Source organism: Mauremys reevesii, unplaced genomic scaffold (genome assembly GCF_016161935.1).
Source record: "Mauremys reevesii isolate NIE-2019 unplaced genomic scaffold, ASM1616193v1 Contig32, whole genome shotgun sequence".
In the NCBI taxonomy this organism is placed as follows: Eukaryota; Metazoa; Chordata; order Testudines; family Geoemydidae; genus Mauremys; species Mauremys reevesii.
This window is the reverse complement of record NW_024100843.1, coordinates 349,067-355,727: the sequence shown is the minus strand read 5'-3', so window position 1 is coordinate 355,727 and position 6,661 is coordinate 349,067. Positions and strand designations below refer to the sequence as shown.

Here is a 6,661-nt window from a genome sequence, read left to right as displayed (position 1 = left end):
TACGCGAATTCAGCTACGTGAATAACGTAGCTGAATTCGAACTACCCTAGTTCGAATGACTTACCCGTCCAGACGCCGCGGAAGCAAACTCCGCGGCTTCAAGGTCGACTCCGCCAACTCCTCCTGCCGCGGTGGAGTACCGGATTCGACCGCGGCGCTTCCGGAGTTCGAACTATCGCATCTAGATCAGACGCGATAGTTCGAACTCCGAGAAGTCGAACTCGCCGCGTCGACCCGCGCGGTAAGTATAAACGTACCCTAAGTCTTAGCAGGAGAGAGATTTGAGCACATCAGGTGTGTTAGAGCCCTTGTGCTCTAAAGGACAATGGGTGATTGTTGTTTGGGGCAAGAATCCTGATGGATTTGCTACTTGTCCCCCATCCAAAGCCAATAACACATCTATGTATGGCTCCAAGGATCAAATTTGTCCCACAGCGTCCCACTGGGAGGTCATGACCAGCTGAGTATCCCCCATCACCTCAAGTCTTTTTCAGGATCGCTGCTTCCCAGGTTAGAGTCCCCCATCTTGCACAAATAGCCTGTATTTTTTCTTACCTTCTACACAGATAACAATTTCTTTCTACAAAACCCACAGAGAAATGAAAACACTCCCAAAGAATCTCCTCCACACTAATCCTCTTTTGGTCTTCACAGAGAGACAGCAAAGATGGAGGCTTGCTGCAGCAAGTCTACAGGGGTCTCTGAGGTTCCCCCTGCCCCGCATCCCTGTCCTGTCCGGCTGTTGGCAAGGGAGCTCTGTGAGGTCACAGCCGCCTCATCATCTTTGCCCAATAGGCTGAGTTCCTGCCAAAGGCCTTTGTGAAGTCACTGCAACACTCACCTTTCCCTGGCAGGCCTGATGTCTGCCCCAGCCAGCCCAGCTGGATGTTTGAGCTGCGCCCCAGATCACCCTACTTGCTCATTATTGATTCTGGCCACCCAGTAAAACAGCAGAGTCTGTTCCTCACCCCACACTGAGTTTTTCATAGAGGCATCATTTGTGAAACAATTCAATCTCCTAATCCGGTCTCTATTTCACGGGCCATGAAATTTCACACATTTAACTCCATATTAAGCCCAATTGCTTGTAATTCACTAAAAGGCACCTTCTAGATGACAGCCAGTCGTGATATGAAGACACCAAGAAACAGAGAATAAAACAATGGTTACAATACCATGAAATTTCAGATGGAAACATCTGAAATGGTGACATTGGTCAGTTTCAAGGCCAGAGAGTTTGTAAATTAGTCAAAGTGAGCCCTGAATTTGGTAGGGACCTGGCTGTTACGGAGGTCCTAGCAGGTTTGCACTCCCAGTTCTCCTGAAGGGCCATTGAGAATTCATGCTGCCTGAGAAACTTCCCAGAATAAGCTACCAGAATTGGGGGGAAATGAAGGAAACCAAACGAAGCCTGAGCTAGGATGGAGAGCACTGATCCAAGTGGTGTCTGTACCCCTCCGCCCCCACCTGCCTGCAGTGCAATGGACAGAGGGGCACTGATTTCTATTGGCGAACTCGCTAAAGACAGTGGGCTTCAGCACAAGCCGTACAGCGCATACTCTGAACTCTTGGATAAACAGCAAAGCTGGATTTTCAGAAACATTTCCCCTCAGTGCTCTGCTGCCACTTTGGATTGTGCCCAGCAGAGGCTTTGGAATCTGACTACATTACACTTCCTTTTAGTCATCTCTTAAGAGAGAACACGAGTCTGCACAGGACATCAGATTTATTTTTGTGGTACCCATTGCTTCTATGCCCTACCCTCCACTGCCTCTTCTCTGGCACAGAGCACATGACAGGGGAAATGGCTCCAGGGAACTGCACCACAGTGACTGGCTTCATTTTCTGGGGAATAACTGACAGTGCAAAGCTGCAAAACTTCCTCTTTGTGGTGTTCTTTGCCATTCATTTCTGTGCCCTGGTGGGGACTGTTGGGATGATCGTGCTGATTAGGGTTGACTCCCAACTCCACAGCTCCATGTACTTTTTCCTCAGCAACTTGTCATTCTTAGATGTTGTCTACTCCTCGGTGATTGCCCCCAAGGCGATGGTCATTTCCCTAGCAAAGAGTAAACACATTTCGTTCCCTGGGTGTGTGGTTCAGTTTTTCCTCTTCTCCTTCTGTGCCAACAATGAGCTTTGCCTCCTGGCTGTGATGGCATACGATCGCTTCGTGGCCATCTGCAACCCATTGCTTTATAATGTCATCATGTCCAAGAGAGTCTGCTTCCAGCCAGTGGCTGGCTCTTACTGTGGTTAATTTAGGCAAGAGTGTTGTCAAGCTTAAGATGAACAACAGTATTGCCAGTGTCAGGCCTAAAACTTCCGGACGCTTTAAAAAGCAAGCTTTGCAAAATTAAGCTGCAACTTAATGGTCAAAAGATGCCTACAACCAGACAACATTTTATGTTGACTCCTATACGGTATAATACAGGGGTCGGCAACCTTTCAGAAGTGCTGTGCCGAGTCTTCATTTATTCACTCTAATTTAAGACTTTGCATGCCGGTAATACATTTTAACGTTTTTAGACGGTCTCTTTCTATAAGTCTATAATAGATAACTAAACTATTGTTGTATGTAAAGTAAATAAGGTTTTTAAAATGTTTAAGAAGTTTCATTTAAAATTAAATTAAAAGGCAGAGGTCCCCAGACCAGTGGCCAGGACCCGGGCAGTGTGAGTGCCACTGAAAATCAGCTTGCGTGCCGCCTTCCTGGTATAATAGGTCATGCCTCCGGGTTATTGAAACCACCTTTGGAACTTGTGGTTAAGAGACGTTGCAGCCAAAAAACTGATTCCTATGTGGGTTTGATAGGCTAGGCCTTCCTTTAGGCATAGGTCACCAAGATAACCTCACCCACAATCAAGCCAATAACCCATTTAGAGGTAAATTACCTAGAAAACTAAGGAAAACCACAGTTGAGACAATGGACTACATAGAAATAAGCTATCTCCTTGAGCATAACTTATGAACTAAAACAATAATTGGCTACAAGAAAATAAGTAAGTATAAATTATACAGCCAAAGCGATAACACTAAATTTGGCCTAACCTGATTGGTTGACCTACTTCAAAGTGCAACGGGCAGATGAGATTAAATGTGTAGAACTTCAGGTTGGTGTGTGGGTGTGTCTTGGTCTAAGAAGTTATTCTCTTTGATCGGTCTGACCCGCACCCCCTGAACTGAGGAAACCTGAACTGCACCAACTATCTGACCAATTCAAAGAGCGGTCAACTAGAAGGTGATATATTCCCGGTAGGGTAAGGTTTTAAAGTAAAAAAGTCTGGTTGCATGCAAAATAAGGTAACGGAGTAAAGTCTGGGTTGCTCGAGCTGTTTTGATCTCAAGTTGTACTAACACTATAGTATTAAGAATGGTAGTGTTGGGATAATTTAATCTCAGATTATATTAGTACTGCAGTATTAAAAATAGTAGTAAAAAAGTTTACTTATACTTGTGCTTGTCTTCTGTGTTGCATTTATAGCTGTAAGTCATTAAAAGCCTTTCTTGAGGAATAATCAGTAGTTTTCATTTCTTTATACGGACACCACTTAGCCTCATTACATCTGTGTTAGATGGTGGGAAGTGGTGATCACTCAGAGCCCCATTTGGACCCTGATGTGTGTCTCCTTCTTCCTATATCTCCGCACTTACCTATGCGCCTGTGTCAATGCCACTGTGCATACATGTACCGTATTCAGTCTCTCCTTCGGCCACTCCAATGTCCTCAATCATTCCTTCTGTGATATTCGCCCACTCCAAGAAATCTCCTACTCTTACTTTCGCATTGATAAGCTAGTGCATTTCATCTTTGCAGCCATAGAACCAATAGGGACCATTTTCACCATCCTCGTCTCCTACATTTACATCATCTTTGCCATCCTGAGGATCCACTCCATGACAGGAAGGCACAAAGCCTTCTCCACTTGTGCCTCCCACCTGACTGTCATTTCCATCTTATATGGGACCCTGATCTTTACATATTTATGACCCTCGTCTGACAGCTCAGTGGCCTGGGACAAAACGGTTGCCGTGTTCGATACCCTTGTGATCCCCATACTGAACCCGCTGATCTACAGCCTGAGGAACAAGGAGGTGAAGGACACTCTGAGGAGGACAATACACCAGAAAATTATTCCTCCCTGTATGAGGACTGGTTTTTCTGATCAGTACTGGAGTACAAACATGAGCTAGTTCTCACTCATTAAGTCAATGTGTAGAAATTTCGATCATGTGATTTACAGGAGAAAACAATATGGAAATGGAACGTGAGCCAGATAATGAAGGAAGGCGCCATGTCCCTTCAGAAACAGTGTTCAGTAACGGTGTTACAGCTTCTCCTTTATGCACCGATATGTTATTTCTGCAATATAGGCATCTCCCCCTGCGTGTTCCACTACCTTTTGAACTATATTGGTTAATTTAGCAGATGATATAAAGAGGAGATACTCAGATTGTAAATTACTTCCATTTGCCACTGCTATTATCTCAGTTCCCAAAGCCCTCACCTAAAATCACTGTACAATTACATAAAGGGAGGTGTACATGGAGAAGTGTTTTTATAGCTAGATAGTCAGACAGATGGTTTTGTTCAGGGACAGACAGGTAGACACTAGACAGACGGATGTTTTTCTATGGGGATAGATAGACAGAGACATGGTTATGTCTGGGGTTAGATAGACAGAAACACGTCACTATACATACGCATGAGAAAGGAAGGATGGTCCAGAGGTTATCGCACTAGCCTAAGACTTGAGGGGTCTGAGTTTAAATTCCTCCTCCACTGCAGACTTCCTTTGTGACCTTGAGCAAATCACTTAGGGCCAGATTTTTTAAAGGGATTTCAGTTCCTAATCCTCATTGAAATCAAAGGGATTTTTGTGGCCTAAATACCTTTAAAAAAACCTGGGTTTAGTCTCCCTTTGCCTCTGTTTGTCACTTGTAATATGGAGGTAAGAGAAGGAGTGATGTAAGCAAGACACAGGATTAATTCTTCTGCTCTACTCCGCGCTGACTAGGCCTCAATTGGAGTATTGTGTCCTGTTCTGGGCACCACTTTTCAGGAAAGATGTGGACCAATTGCAGAGAGTCCAGATAAGACCAACAAAAACACGAGTGCCATGTCTCCATGTGACTCCCAGAAGCAACAGCACATCCCCAATCCAGCTTCTATGCATAGGGAAAGCCAGGACACTCCACACGATGCCCATGCCCCAAGTACCGCCCCTGCAGCTCCCATTGGCTGGGAACCACAGCCAATGGGAGCTGCAGGAGCGGTGCCTGCAGATGGGGCAGTTTGCCCACCCCTGGGCTAAGGGGCACACAGTGTTCGCAGTTACATGGCCCGTGATGCTAGCCTCCATCACTCACTTGTTAAATCTTCAAACAAGCCCCTTTGTGCTTTCTGCCATTCTGCCCCCCACACTCGGGAGGAGCTCCCTATAAACATCAGCAAAACAACCTCCTCATCCCAGGGACTGTTTAACTCTTTAATTATTCCCTGTCCAGCAGGCTTGCCATCTCCTTAAGAACTTGCTGCCGCAATGGACCAGTTCTGTGGGATGCTTTGCTGGGTGCAGGTTGTGATACCTCCAGTGTTCATCTTAGGCAACTTTTCTGAGTCAGGCCTGGCTTGCTTGATAATACCTGCCAGTGACTTTGCAGCACAGCCATGACCACTGTCTTTTCAGTTACGGTAACCTCTTCACACACCTCAATGCTCTCGAGTGGGATATCCCTATGGCATTCAGGCCTCAGATCAGGAACAGGGGCTGTCTTACAGTCCTCTGCACAGTATAGCATCTTGACAACGGCTTGACTGTTGTGATGCACTTTTAACCTTTTTCTATGCACATTCCGAGGTGCGTCCCTGCTGCGGGGCCTGTGTACATTGCAGGTAACAGCGTGACCCCTCCCTACCACCTCAGAAGGCCCCTCCCATCAGTTTTGCAATTTGTAATTTTCCACAAGGAATAACACCAGAAGCAGATCCCCTGCATCAAACGATCGCTCACAAGGAGAGCGGAACCCCCTTTATCCCATCGAATTGGGACCAGGGCCAGATTGGTTAACCAAAACATCGGATCATCGCATGAATGGGAAAGTGCCAGGCTGCATCGCCATCTAGTGACCATAGGCGAGATTGCCCACGTCTGGACCTGTGTGCGCTGGTTGTTGGGTTAATACGGAGAACCGGATAATAAAGGGTTAGATAAACAGGGTTCTACTGTATTGGGATCATCCCATTCTTTCCGAGCTGCTTGGCTTCTAGTGAGGCTTTGTGTCGCTATTCCAATCATGGATTTAGGGAAACCTAATTTAGGCTCCTCCCTGTGAAAGGGGAAGGAAAAGTGAAGTGCTTCAGTAAGATCAACGTTACCAGAATGAAATGGTTCCATTTTTTGGGTTCAAAAGGACATTTGGCTTCATAAGTTCATTTCATTTTGGATGAGATTGTGCCTTTCATGTTTTGTGGCACACAAGCAGACAAGTTAGAGAAAATATAAAATACTCTTGCTGGAAGTTCGCAAAGTCTCTCTAATTTGTTTCTTAGAAGCCAGAACAACCACACGTAAGAACCCAAAAATCAGAGGGAGAGAACGTAGGCTACTGCCTATAACAGAGAGGCACAACTCACTGGGTACCTGCTGACTGGCTGCTG

The 6,661-nt window shown here is 45.8% G+C and overlaps 1 pseudogene; it reads left to right on the top strand.

Moving 5' to 3' along the window:
- Positions 1-1,804: 1,804 nt before the first annotated feature.
- LOC120393805 lies at positions 1,805-4,194 on the top strand (annotated as a pseudogene).
- The last annotated feature ends 2,467 nt before the right edge of the window (positions 4,195-6,661 follow it).